The sequence below is a fragment of the Equus caballus genome, chromosome 15 (assembly GCF_041296265.1).
Source record: "Equus caballus isolate H_3958 breed thoroughbred chromosome 15, TB-T2T, whole genome shotgun sequence".
Taxonomy (NCBI): Eukaryota; Metazoa; Chordata; class Mammalia; order Perissodactyla; family Equidae; genus Equus; species Equus caballus.
In genome coordinates, this window is record NC_091698.1 from 87,846,661 (window position 1) to 87,859,683 (window position 13,023).

Below are 13,023 nucleotides of genomic sequence, written 5' to 3' on the forward strand. Positions count from 1 at the left end.
TCCTGAGGCAGAGGTGGGAGAGTTGGCCTCCTTGAGCCCTCAGCCATGTTCCTGTCTGGGGGCCTGGCTCCCTGCCGTGACAAGTGCTGGGTGTCACTCCGAATTACAGGCCAAGAACCAACCCGCCCTGACAGCCAGGCCCCTTTTACTGAGTGTGTTCTAATTTCTGAGGCTTGGGGCCCCTTGGGTCTCAAGGACGGGGTCACCCCAATTATGATGCTGGGAATTTCTGGAGTGATAAAGGAAAATTCGCCCCTTGGCTGTCAGGTTGAGGCCGCACGTTGCCTGTGAGAGTCAACACGAGAAAATCAAGTTAAACCAGTGGTGTGACTGTGTCTGTCTTGACCAAAGGACCCTGGCGTTCAGGAAGGACACCTGTCACTCTGAAGGGCTGCACTCTGATTTGAAGGGGTGTGGTGGGGGGAAGGGTGGCCTGTGTTTTCCACACCTTTATTTTCAGTACAGAAATCAAATCCTCAGCCAAGCATTGCCTCTGAAATACGAGATGTCAAAATTCATGGGGGCCAGAAGGCAGGCTGAGGCCTTGGATTTTTTTCGTCCTTTCTCTTTAAAAAAAATTTTTTTTGCAGTATAATTTACAGAATATAAAATTGACCATTTAAACCATTTTCAGTGCACACTTTGATGGCATTAAGTACATTCACAATGTGTGTAACTATCACCACTCTCCATCTCCAGAACTTTTTCATCTTCTCCAGCTGAGACTCTGTACCCCGGAAACACTAACTCCCCGCCCCTCTCTCCCCCCAGCCCCTGGTACCCATCCTTTTGCTTTTTGTCTCTATGAACTTGGTTACTCTAGGTACTTCATAAGTGGAATCCTACAATATTGGTACTTTCGTGTCTGGCTTATTTCATTTAGCAGATGTCTTCAAGGTTCACCTGTGTTGTAGCGTATGTCCAGGAATGTAGTAGTGCCTTCCTGTCTAAGGCAGAATAACATTCCACTGTATGTATACACCATTATGTTTATCCATTCAGCCATCGATGGATACCTGGGTTGCTTTTGGCTATGGTGAATAACACTGCTATGAACATGGGTGTGCAAATATCTGTTGGAGGGGCCTTGGGGTTTACATTAATGTTAACCCCGTCCCCTCTGATAAAAGGTAGACGCTTGCTCGTGGATGAGCCAGGCAGCCAGTGCTCAGCAGTTCTTTAGCAGCAGACTAGGGTGAGGTCTCAGGGGAGCGGATGGGGAGGTACCTGTGCACTGAGGCTGAGCTTGGGACCGAAAGGATTAAACTCCACAAATGCCGAGGATGCTCTGTCCCCTTCCTCCCAGAGCCATCCTGTGACCTGCTGGCTTTGGCCACACTTCTCAAAGTCCCCTCACCCACAGTGCAAGGAGACTCACGGACCAGAACAAGCCCTTCCACCTGGCCTGTCTGATCGGGCTGTGGTTTTTTTAATTAAATAATTTTATGGAGGTATAATTTCCAGAGTAACTGCTCAGATCTTAAGTGTGCAGTTTGACAAGTTCTGACAAATGTTTACATCCCTACAACCACCACTCCAATTGAGATAGAGACCATTTCCATTAGCCCAGAAAGTTCCTTTGCGCCAGACTGCATTTTAGCAACTTCTTTTAGAGCGAGTCGATATTGCTGCAGCTTCAACAGGGTTAAGGGACTTTGAAAAAGCCTGTTGGGGATTCTAGGCTGTGAAACCCAAGGTGTCTTCAGCTCTGAGTCACCACAAAAGGCACTTATTTTTTTCTTTCTAATTTTGCAGTTGAGTAGACACCCACAGTAGTCTGGCAAGGGAAGTTTTGAGCTACTGGAGCCCAAAACAGACTGTGGGACCTCAGTTTCACTCAATAATTCAAAATCATTCACTCTGCAAGCATGTCTGGGGCACCCTCTGTGCCAGGCATGGGGCTGGGCGCTGCTGTGGCAAGTGAGGGGCAAGAATGGTCCCTACACGCGAGAAGCTCAGTGCAGCTGGGGAGACACTGGGCAGAATGGAAAGGGGAATGGCATCTGGGCTGGAACACAAGTTGGCATCTTGTGGTACTGCAGAGGCAGACATCATTCGGGCTCAGGCCACCAAGGAAGGCTTTCTGGAGGCAGGGGTGTGCAAGCTGGCCCTTTAAAGGATGAGCGGGGTTTCAACAGGAGGCAAGAAAGAGAAGAAAAGGCCAGGCTGGGAGGACACTGTGTCAACGAAGGCACTGAGACATAGGAAAAGCTGTCATTTACTGAATGCCTATCATGTAATAAGAATGAGGCTAGGTGCTTCATCTTCATGATTCTCACAAATATAAAATAATAATGATGATGAGCACCCTACGAGGTAAATCATTCTAGGGACTGTGTGGCCAAGTGACTCCCCAGGTTCACAAAGCACTGCACGTGGACTCAACCCAAGGTCTGGATGCTTCCAAAGCTCGTGTTCTTCTGCTGTTTACTGTGCTTTGGGAAGAAATGTATGTGGGCAGAAATATACCAAGACTGAATCATCGGCCTGCTGCACAGAGCGGAAGCGGGAGAGGCACCAATGTGCTCTGAATGGCGTTCTTAAGACGGGGGCCTTTCAACTCTCGGTGGTTCCTCACTTGGTTCAGATTTCAATGAAAATGGCAGGAGCGACATTACATTCACAGAAAGAGCTGTGTAAACTCTGCATTATGCACATGTCGCTCTCTGTGTTTTTTTCTAACGCCATAGGAAAAATCTCATTTATTGAAAATAATGGGGGCTAATTCATAGCATTATTTTTTCTAAAAGCAGTCTGATTTACACAAAATGGCCCAAAGCAGGCTTACAAGGATCGGAAGCTCAGGACGACTGTCCAGGAGTGGATCTTCCAGAGTGTGCCGGCACGAGGAAATTCTGTTCTCTTCGTTACTGTACCTGCCCCTGATTCTTGTTTAACCTGTTAGTCCCTAGAGAGACAGGGGGTCCTCAAGCTATTACAGATGTCATCTCCCTTCCCTTTACCCCAAATGCCCTGCCCCATCCAGAGCTGCCAGGGGAGGAGCTTCCTGGGAGCTCCTGGGTCTACCTGGCTTTTCTCTGCTGGCCAGGATCAAGGCTCCCAGGGGCTACAGGGAAGGTGCGTCCGTGACCCGGAGCTCTTTGTGTTGCATCAGCTGCTAAATTGCCAGGAAAGACTCACGTATTCTCTGACACCAAATGCCATGGGAGCTGTTGGGCCAGGAGCTTCTAGTCTCCTCAGCACCCCAGCCCAGCCCAGCCCATCCTGGCCTCCTCCCCAAAGTGGGTGGAACAGTGGCTCCAGAGGGAGGGAGGGAGGGTCAGGAGCTCTCGAGCCCCTTAAGTGAGTCTCATTTCCCCATTGCATTGAAGGGCACTCCTAGAAAGGCAGACATCCCTGGATCCAGAGTCTACATTAAACCCGCAGCCCCAGGAACGGCCAGCGTGCAGCCACGTCATGAGGCACAGCTTACTTTTATCCACAGATCTGCACACGCGCCCACACACACTCCCCCTGACTCTCTCACACACTCGCCGTATATATGCAATTCCTCCATTGCCGTTGGACACCCAGACCTGCCAAATGTGCACACCACCCCTTTTCCTCCCCAAATAGCGCCAAATCACTTTATATGCGAGGAAGGACTGAGAGCTGCCTCTCAAACATAAAAGCTACTGGTTGGTAGAAAACCGCTTGAGCTCCCCAGAGATCGGGCCACGCAGCCACTCATACTCCTCAGCTTGGTGTCTCTGAGTGGCAGAGACATGGAGGGAGCCCTCCCCTGGGCCCCCAGGACTTCTCACTGCTGGCTGAGCTCCTCCTCTCTGCCCACGTGCACACACAGCTGCTTGGCTGTCTCCTTTCTCGACAAAAGTTCATCTCTCTCCAGTTGGTCAACTGGAACCAGGCCAACACCCCCTTTCCCGTGGAACACTGCTCCACTCGCAGAGGCCTGCAGTGAAAGCGAGCATCCCCGAGCCCTGAGTCTTCTCCCCGTGCGAAGGGTGGAGTGGGTGACGCTGGGACACACCTCCTCCTGCCTGGCACCCACGTGCTGACCCACAAACCACAGCCTCCAGTGTGGATGCGCTGCCCGCTCCCCAGACCTCAGCCACACCTTGTAAGCTCATCCCTCCCATCATTCAGTCAGTGTTTTAGCCTCAAGAGAAAGTGGAATTTAAATTTTAACACAGGAGCCAGACAAAGTTTAACCTTGGAGATGCGCCTCCTGTGATGGCCTGCTGCCAGGGCCCTGCTCTTGACCCAGGAGCAGGAAGCAGTGGACGGTGCAGAGGGAGTGTGGGCCCTGCACCCTTCGCCAGCTCCCACCCGTCTCCTGCTGCAAGCGAAGCACATAGCACACGAGAGTATTTTTTCTCCTTGCCAGTGAGCTGCTGCTGTCTGTGTACTCCAGGAGGAGGCCATTACAGGGAGTTAATAGAGTTTTAAATTTGTTTTTAAATTTTATAATGCAATTCATCAAATTCAGTGTCTGAGCACAGCATTTATGTTCAGACCAGGCAGCATATGTCAAACTGGCCCCAGCCTCCTCCCACCCCTGCTCTCCCAAATGAGGAAGGTTAACCCTTTAGGGTAACTGCCAGGCATTCCCCAAACAGAGTAAGAGGAAGGGCAGGAGAGTGGGTTCTGGTCTGAAGGTGGTTCTGGAATTGGCCTAATGGAAAGGTTGATGACTTATTTGAGATGCTCTGGGCACCTTTCATGGTCAAGGGTGATAGACGCTGTTCTGGGCCTTGGTCATTGCAGAGGTGGCCACCTGGAAGCTACCGTGACTCAGTTCTTCCAGACACACATCTGTTACGCTCCCAGGTGCCAGTGAGAACGAGAAAATACCCAGGGTGGAGGTGTGGAAAGGAAATGGTGCAGTCTGCTGCTCAGGGACAGATGTGAGCTCATTTCTGCTATTTTTCACCCAGAAGGATTTCCTTTAAGAACGTGTTCGGCTGAACTCAGGATCATTATTGTAACTTGGGATCAGCTGCTGCCGAATTGGAAATAAGTGAGATTTATGGGACCAGGGTTTTGTGAAGAACATCTTGGGTATCAGGACTTGCAACAGATCTTCTGTATTACTAACTGCAGTCAATCTTGCCTTTTATTAAGCTTTAATAAGTGACTTTTGGTTCTAGGGAAAGTTCCGGAATAGACATCGCCAGCAAGTGAAACCCTGTTGGTCCCAGAGCAGACTGCAATAAAACAGCTTCCTTCTGGGGCCCTGACAGCAGGGCCTGCAGCCGACAGAGGCCACAGAGGCCCAGGAGGGGGTGAAGGGTCCCCTTGCCCAACACGACCTGGCTGTGGGTAGGTGGCGGGAGTAAAGTAACAAAGCACAATTATCAGCTCTTCTCCCGGCACAATAGAGGCCTCATCGCACCCTGGTCTGTTTCTGAAACAAGCCTGTGTTCAGTTAACAGAACCCGCAGGGTGGCTGCACCCCAGCCCCAGATGTCTGGGCACAGGTCAGGGAGTGGCCACAAGTCAGGGAGTGGCCACCAGGTGGCAATGACTTTTTGTCACTGCTGTCTGGCGGCCTTGTCTGTGTTGGTGACATAGACGAGAGGGTTTTCAGGCAAGCTTCTGCTCAGCCCCAGAAACAGTCCGTCTCCACCTCACTGAGCAACCAAGTGTTGACCCAAGCTTTGCACGTCTTAAAAAGAACAGACCGCAAATGGAAAGTTAACTCTTCCTTGAAGACAGCCCCAATTAAACATCCTGTACTGCTTTTCAGCTCTTGGGGGGCTTCTGCCCAATGTCTCGCGCAAAGACAGACGGAGCTCAGTGCTCCCACTCTACCCAGCTTCAGACTTCCTGCTTCTAATGTCACATAAGTAAAAATGCTAAGGTGGGGTGGGGCAAGAACCCTGTGTGGCCTCGGCTCTCCTGAGCAGATTCAGAAACAGATGCTGAGGACCGGGCACAGGTGGGATGTGGGAGCTGGGGTGGGGCTGCGCTCGGCAGCCGGCGGGGGTGGGGGATGGGCTGGGATGGAGGGAAGATCATCTTGAGGTGATGCAAGTCTTTTTGCATTCAAGGGCTTGCCAGCTTCCAACTTGCTACTTACTGCATTGAAAAATATTCCACACGATTGAAGAACTATTTTCCAAAACAAAATGCTGGTATTCATCAGGAGGCACGGGTTGTGCAGTGTGAACAATTCACTTTCGTTAAGTACCATATGGCCGCTGGTAGGAAAACGCTAACATGTTTCAACAGTACAGCTGGGGTAGGGCTCCTTTATTCACCGTGCAGATGGCTCTAATTGACATCTCTCCTAAAACAGGTCTCCAGCATTTCTGCAGGATCATTAGAGTAATTAGTTATTAAATACCATCACCACTTTTAGAGAGGGGTCTGATCCTTGGCAACATTCCACTGTGATGGAACTGACAGGTCCTGGCGGAGGACAGGTCCTGCCAATGGGAAGGGCATGCTAGCTCCTCCTCCTCAGTGGCAAGGCCAGGGAAGGACAAAGACTTCGCTCATTCCAGTACAGCCCCGTGGAGAGAACTCGGGCAACCAAAGAGCTCTGGACCAGGGTTCTAGAGCCGGGCTCCTCTCTTCTTTAGCTGTGTGACCCCACACATGCCTCAGTCATCCAGCCTCAGTTATCCTCATCCCTTAGATGGGGGTAATAACAACTGCCCCCTCTGCTCTGCAGGGCTAGATTATACAGTGAGGAGCAAACGGAAAGAGCTGGAGGGACTAAAGTGCTGTAGTTGAAGCTGTCTTGGAGCTTGTGTTTGAGGCCCAGCTTGGCCCACACCTCTTTGGTGAGTGACAAGCCGTGGCTTCTCAGGACTTGTCCACACCTGACATTGGTCCTCAACACTGTGGCAAGTGAGCCTTTGTCATATTGTGACCGGAGCCCAGTCTGCGCTGCTGGCTGCCCAGGTTGTCTCAGGAGGCCGTCCTGACTGACAGGCCAGAAGGTCAGTTCAGGGGCCGGGAGGCTCAGCCCAGTCTCCAGGAGCCCCCGGAGACAGCCTTGCAGGTGGAGGCTCGTCCAGGTTGGAGACTGTGTTTCTAGACAAGACCAATATTCCATCCCCCAAACCGGTCCTTGAAAGTGATCAGGATATATCAGAAAACAGCCCCAATGTCTGCCCCTCATTCCCAAGTATGTGCACTGCCTCCAATCTGCCAGGTCTGTACTGAGCCTGTGCTTGGGGTGGCGGTGGACAATGGGGGCTGAGGTCGGGGAGAGGGGAGGAAAATGGGAGGGACCTCTGCTGTTTCCCAGAGTGCTGAACACACAAAGGGTGCAGTAGACCCCACACTGCAGTGTGCGTGGTGGTGGTGTGCAGGCAGAATTCATGTGAGATTTTTAAAAGGAGCTCTCCAACCAGTGCTACGTACTTGAGCCTCAGATCTGGTCAGGGGGTGGCCTGGCATTAACCCCAAAGAGGAGTTTCTAGTCTCAAGGGGCAGCTGAGGGTGCGTAGGGGCCCATGGGATCACACATGTAGCAGAAGCTCTGAGGGCCACCCCCCTCAGCCACCCAAGGCCCAGGGGCTGCCCTACCCTAGCCCCTTTGTGGACTCGGCTCTCCCCGACCTGTCTCCCACAGCACGCATGCAGCCAGCACCGCAGTGCGAATCACGCTGTGTTTTCGGGAAAGAAAGGGTTCCGAGGCACGAGTGTGCTCCTAGGAGTTCGTCCAAAAAGTAAATACATGTATCCAAAGGGTAATATGGATTTAGGAAATAGCCTTCATTTTGAGCTCTTTCCCCATTGATCGAGGGTTAATAGCATGACATTATTAGTTTAATTTCACAGTCTAATCAGTTTCCTGTTTTATTGATCGAAGGACTTGGAGCAATTGTAATTCTGTGAGGCTGAAAAGCAAAATTCGCGACTAAGGGAATGAAGCTAGGTGGCTCTCGAGCTCAGGGGCAAAGGAGCCCAAGGTCTCATCCACAGAGCTCACCTAATGGGTCACGCAATTCACAGGTAAACTGTGCAGTCACATCTCCTTCCTCCCACTGGCGAACCACGTGGAGGGTGCAGTGTGTCCAGACCCCACAGGGACTACTAACTAGCATCAGAAATGGAGACCAGCCTTCGAAAAAGCCCCTCACCCTGATGATACTGGAGCCCACATCCACCTCGAATGTCCTTCTGAGCCCCAAACCGGCCTGGGGCTTCATTGTTAAACACCCTCCGTGAGCAGGGCCCCATCTGTGTGATGGAATTTTTTGGTCACTTTTTCAAATCAGAATAGAAACAATTTTTAGTCTATAATTATCATTTCTTTTCTCAACAGACAAATGTTTCCTTTTCAATTGTAGGGCGGAAAAAGCAAAGAACAACATTTTAAACCAAAAAGAAAGATTAAAATTAATTTCCTCTTTACAGAAAAATACAACAACTCTAAGAAGCCAGGTTTTTCTTTTCCCAAAAGAGCAATGACTGCAACAGTGTGTTCATCGCCACCACTAATGCCCATTTTTAAGAGGCAAGTCCTTGAGAGATGGCGGTGATGGGGTTTGCAGACCTGTCTCTGGAGTCAGGCCTGGGACCCTGATCTAGAGGAGGCTGGGCAGCTCCTGATGTCTGAGCTCATTTGGGAGGAAGGATCCGAAGCCTCTGGATCAGGGTCAAGGTCTGGGGTCTACCCGTTGGCCCTCAGTTTCCCCATCTCTACATCTCTATGGGAGCGCTACTCATCTCACAAAGGTGTTGGGAGGAGAAGTGCTTTGGGACTCTAAAGCATCGAACAAATCCTGCTGCTTTCACCATGTCGTCAAGACTGACCAGACCCATAGTTAAGAAAGCAAGCTCTGCTCAGATGCTGCCTCTGCGCACAAGATCTTCGGCCCACTCGGAAAAGGCAGTCCCTCCCCATCCCCACTCTCATGCTCTGGCAGCAGGCAGGAGGAGAGCTACAGACAGGTGGGCACCTACTGAGGACACTCTAAGTGCCAGGCCCGGGACCTGGGATTCTGGAGCCCAAGAGCGGCCGGGGCCAAGTGAAACCCCACGATGGGTGAGCTGTGGGTGATCCCGAGGGAGGGACGGCACACGCCAAGGAGGAGGAGAAGCAGGTTGCATTCAGGGAGCTGAAAGGGGTTCAGGTGTGGCCGGAGCAGAGCCTGCTCAGGCGAGGAGGCAGAAAGGTAGGAAGCACGTGTTTCCTCTGTGTGAGGAACGTCAGAGGTCTTGTGGTCCATGTTAAGGAATTGGGTTTCAGAACTCGCCAACAAATGGCCGAGACTGCTCAACTCTCCTGGCGGAGGCCCCATCCCCACCCCACCTCCAGCCTCCTCAACAGGGAAGAGGGCATGACACGTGTCCACAAACGCACTTGACCAGTTCACTGTGGCCACTGCTGATCCCACTCTTAGTCCCTTTGGGGGCCTGCCATCACCCAGTGCTGTGCTGGTAAATGTTTAACAGCCAGCTCTGGTGGCGCTGGGGGACGAAACAACATACAAAACCCAGCTAGATCCTGATTTGTAGTGTTTGCCAGTCTCTGTTGTATGACTACTCCCACTTTGATTTCGAGCTACCAACAGGATGTCACTGAACATGGAGCTGGGAGGAGATGGCAACAATGGGCTCTGGGAGCCAGCCCCAGCTTGCCACATCCTGGGGATTTGTGAACAAGTGTGGAGGGTGGGGCCACGAAGATGCTGCCCCAAATCTACTGCTGCTGCTCTGTGCCTGAAGACCCCATGCCATCGTGGCAGCAGGGAGCAGAGCTGGCCACCACACTGCCACGCTCCTCTGCCTCTCCTTGCTCTGACCCTCAGTGTCTCTGATCCACCAGACCATGTCCAAACACCTGGCATTCAAGGCTTTTCACACCTGCTGACACCTCACACTCTCTCCAGACTTTTTTCTCACTGTCCCTGCCGAGCCCTCTGAGCCTGCTTCACCGTCTCCTCGAGGTTCCTAGGCACACCTCAGGCTATCCTGCTGCCAGCTTACGAGATTCCCTCTGCCTGTGACGCCTCCTCTCCCGCATTCCTTAGTCAAACCCTGCCCGTCCTTCAAGGCTGAGCTCACGCACCACCTCCTCTAAGAAGCTTCCTCTGAAGGCCCACAGGCCCCTGCACCTGTTGGCGATGAGCTCCATGGTGCACACGGGCACGCCCCTGGATGACTGCACACGCTGTGCACTTTCCTGGCAGAACAAAGACTCTGGGACCTTCTGCTCAATGAATCACCACTCCTCATGGTGGGCTCCCAATTCAAGATTCTTCCTGACCCGACTTTACTTTCTGACCTTTGAAAACTCATTAAGGAAACAGAGAAGGGCAAGCATTAGTGTCCAACATCCATGCTTCCAAGGACAAAATGACCATGGGCCCAAGGATCTCAGTGACTCACTGCCATGGCCAGGCAGGGCCAGAGAGGTGGCTGGGTTACATCGGGAGGGAGCTCAGTGGCTACCCCGGCCACAGAGTGACTCTTATAGCACAACGGGCAGGGCCTGTGGCAGAGACACAGGATCCCTATAGTGACCGCAAACAGGTGGAAAAAAGCAACTGGGTGTCCTGTGCACCTGATAGCCTTCTAAAAATAGCCGGTGGGCCCTGGCTCTCTGCAGGCTCCCCTTTGGGTAGGGGCAGGGGCCGAGGTTCGTGGCTATTTGATCACTATGTTTCAGAGGAGTGAAGCAAGTCACAGCTGGTTCTGTACCTTCCTCTTCCTGAAGCTGAGCCTCAGCCAGACACGCCAGCTTGGGACTGGGGTCCTGGGCCCGGCCTGCCTCGCCTCTTGCTTAGTTCTGCCTGGCTGCCTGGGGGAAGAAACTGTTCCTTGTCTGCTGGTCATGTGGGAGGGGAAGGGAGACAGGGCATGAGCAGATGCCAGCAGGCTCCAGGCACCATTCCTTCTTGGCCAAGGGACCTGGGTACACAGACATTCTCCACAAACCAAGGCACTGACAGCATTGAGCAGAAATGTCATAATCTGGAGCCACATGGCGTAGGAGGAAGCAAGAAAAGAAATAAGGAATTCTCCAGGCCAAGCCCCAGAGGTCTCCTCTGCCTTCCCGCAAGGCCAGGCTCGGGGACAAGCAGTGGGCAGCGGAATGCGGAACAAAGGGAGAGTTCTTCTTTTTCAGGCACAGGCCCAGTTCTCGGAGCCCCAGTCTCCTCTGGTTTCCTCCTCCCTCCTCTGTGTCTAGACGGGAAGACTGGAATACTTAGCCCTGGCACCCTGAAGTCGTGCGTGCGGCCTCCTTTCCCCAGGACCAGCACTGTGGCTGCACCTGGGTGCTCCACTGGCTCAGGGGAACCTTTCAAAAACAAATCCACTCATTAGAAGTAACAGTGCGTATTCTTACTGGCCAGAATGTCAGCGCATTTTGGAGATTGCTAAGTCACCCAGTGGCGAACCCAGGTGTGAGAGGGTTCGAGTAAACCATTTCAGGGAGCAGAATTACTTCACGTACGATCCCGAGAAAATAGGAATCGCCTCCCTCCCCACTTGGAAAACGCCTTTCCAATTCTTCTGCTGAGGCAGGGAAACTGGGAGCTTCTGTTTTCCTGGAATGTTTTCATGCCAAGTGCACTCCTCTCACTGCGAAGTCCTTCAGAAGCTCTGACTTTTAAACACAGTTTTCTTTCTGGGTCTTGGGGGGACACACAGCGTTGCCTATTCTGAAGAAGCTGGCAAGGCCAGCCAAGAAGTGGAACAGATAGGAGTGGAGATTCCTGACACTCCCCAGTCCCTCCACTGGCCCCCGGCCCCTCTCCCAGTTGAAGACCACACACACCCAGCCGGCACGTTTCCCCTCACTCGCACTGTGCTGGGGTCATGTTGCTGAAATGCGATGCCTGGCCCGCTGGCCTGCCAGCAAGCGCGGCCACCCTGGCACAAGTGCATGTGAGAGCCACCCACCCGTTAGCCGCGAACATCCATCACGGTGACTCGGCAGCCGTGGCCCTGCTTCTCCCCTCTGCACCTCTCAGTCCCGGGTGGCAGCATCTCCTGGCCCGCCTTCCTCAGCCCCTCTGAGCGCGAGCTTCTGCGCGGAGCCCAGGCAGGCCCGGCGGGCACCTGTTCGCTGCAGTCTCTTCTGCCCTCCTGCCAGCTTGGGGTTTGGTGTAGTGGAAAGAGATGCAGACGAGGAGCCAGGCGCTGGTTTGGGCGGGCTCTGCCACTCCCTAGCAGAGCTCTGAGCAAGTCCTCTCAGTTCTCTGGCAACAGCTTCCTTCCCTGAGAAATGGGAATTCTCAAGTCAATCTACCTACCCCACGGAGGTATCATGGGGAGAAAAAGAAACCCACACGGGGAAGGGGTTTGGAAGAGCAGAGCAGAGCAGGCTAGTAAAGAAGTTCATTGTCATTAAAGAGCAGGGCTGAGGGTGGCCAGGCAAGCTCCCGAGAGAGACACGAACCTTCCTCCACGAATCATCTCTTTACGAGAGAAGTACTTACTTCAAGGTGCCTGTTTCCTCTTTGCTAACAGGAATTGTAGGATCGTTGCCAAGAGTGAGCAGTACAACAGCAGATAATCACTTGGATGAGAAGCCTGTTGAAACGAGTTTTTGCTGGGGACAAGGTCGGCTGGCAGCTTGGCCTATAAATCAGAGCTCCCTCCTCAGCTCATTGGCTCTTGCAAGAATATGAACTCAGCTAGACTCTGACATTTCACAGCTCTGACAACCAGAGCCTGCACACAGTAGGGATTCAGACCACGTTTGTGGAACTAGATAACCGCAGAGGCAGCTGGAAGTGTGCGGGGGCAAAACCCCATCCTCTCGCACTGGAGATTCACTCTATAGTGCCAAGGAGAGGGGACAAATCCGAATCAGACGGGACTCCAGGCTGGAGCAGGAGCGTGGTTCATTCTGCCAGCCTTCACTGAAGGGATTTTGGGGCGGGGGGGAGCCGAGGGAGGTTGGAATTAACATCCTTACTGTATTATGTTGCAGCAGTGATAAGACCAAAATTTTAGGATTTTCTTAATGAGACTCCTGCATTCACTGGTTTTCCTTATCAGCACAGGCAAGAACCATAGTTAGCATTTATGTCCTTTGCTTTAGAACGGAGGAAGGATCATAAGAGGGATTGGCAAACTCGCTCTAGA

The 13,023-nt window shown here is 52.5% G+C and overlaps 1 protein-coding gene across 2 annotated transcripts in view; it reads right to left on the reverse strand.

Annotated features, from left to right (window-relative positions):
* Window positions 1–12,689, reverse strand: part of KLHL29 (kelch like family member 29) — a 179,782-nt gene extending 167,093 nt beyond the window's left edge. The window contains exons 1-2 of one of the 2 annotated variants that reach the window (XM_023619440.2): window positions 12,372–12,689; window positions 11,833–12,150 (exon numbers count right to left, since the gene is read on the reverse strand). The gene's annotated coding sequence lies outside the window, so the exon portion shown is untranslated. Of the gene's footprint in view, window positions 1–11,832; window positions 12,151–12,371 lie in introns of those variants that run through there. The other variant, XM_070235855.1, reaches the window with a different exon arrangement.
* Window positions 12,690–13,023: the final 334 nt, after the last annotated feature.